This window comes from Scylla paramamosain, unplaced genomic scaffold (assembly GCF_035594125.1).
Source record: "Scylla paramamosain isolate STU-SP2022 unplaced genomic scaffold, ASM3559412v1 Contig5, whole genome shotgun sequence".
NCBI lineage: Eukaryota > Metazoa > Arthropoda > Malacostraca > Decapoda > Portunidae > Scylla > Scylla paramamosain.
This window is the reverse complement of record NW_026973670.1, coordinates 2,026,244-2,027,500: the sequence shown is the minus strand read 5'-3', so window position 1 is coordinate 2,027,500 and position 1,257 is coordinate 2,026,244.

Here is a 1,257-nt window from a genome sequence, read left to right as displayed (position 1 = left end):
GAGAGAGAGAGAGAGAGAGAGAGAGAGAGAGAGAGAGAGAGAGAGAGAGGGAGAGATTCAGATATTATCGATGTTTTCTCCTTTCTTTTCTGCTACTTCTGTTATTTTTTTTCATCCTGCTCTAACTATCGATTGAAAATTACAATTACTACAGTAGTAGGGAAAATGACATCAGGGTCCCCCATCCTTAAATGGCATGCCACTGGGGTCCACATTTCATGGAGACCCCAGTGGCATGCCATTTAAGGATGGGGGAGGACCCTGGTGGCATTTTTCCGGGGGACTCAGTGGCATGCCATTTCAGGATGGAGATCCTGGCGGTAAATTAACGTCAGGGGGGAAGTGGATCTTTCACGGCGACGTCACCAGAGACCATGTTACGGGGGAGCGACGGTGATGGCGGCGGTGATGGGGAGAGGCGGGGGCGTGCGTCCTTATCCTTTGGTGACTATGAAATGACTAAATTAATTAATAATTGTGGGTGGAAAGTAATTGAACGGTAAGGAGGCAGAACCTGAATGCATCAGGCAAGGCGATCGCTGACGGCTTGCCATCATGATCCTCATCAAGACTAAACTAAATTTATCTATGCTGTATACCTCTCACCTAACTCCTCTGACTATAAGAAATTCTTTGACTACTTAACTTCCAAAGTGGAGCACATTCTAACCCTCTTCCCTTTTGCAGAGATCTCCATTCTTGGAGACTTTAATGTTCACCATCAGCTTTGGCTTTTCTCTCCCTTCACTGATCATCCTGGTGAACTAGCCTACAACTTTGCTATCCTCCACGACATAGAGCAATTGGTGCAACACCCTATTCGTATCACTGACCGTCTTGGAGAAACGCCCAACATTCTTAATCTTTTCCTGACCTCTAATCCTTCTGCTTATGCTGTCACCCTTTCTTCTCCATTGGACTCCTCCGATCACAATCTCATATCTGTATCTTGTCCTATCGCTCCAATCCCTCCTCAGGATACACCCAAACGAAGGTGCCTCTGGCGTTTTGCCTCTACTAGATGGGGGGACCTGAGGAGGTATTTTGCTGATTTTTCTTGGAATGACTACTACTTCCATATCACAGACCCGTCTTTGTGTGCTGAGCGCATAACAGAGGTGATAGTGTCTGGTATGGAGGCGTACATTCTTCACTCTTTTTTCTCGTCCTAAACCTTCTAAACCTTGGTTTAACACAGCTTGTTTTCTTGCTATACATGATAGAGAGGTGACCCACAAAAGGTACTTAAGCCTTCCA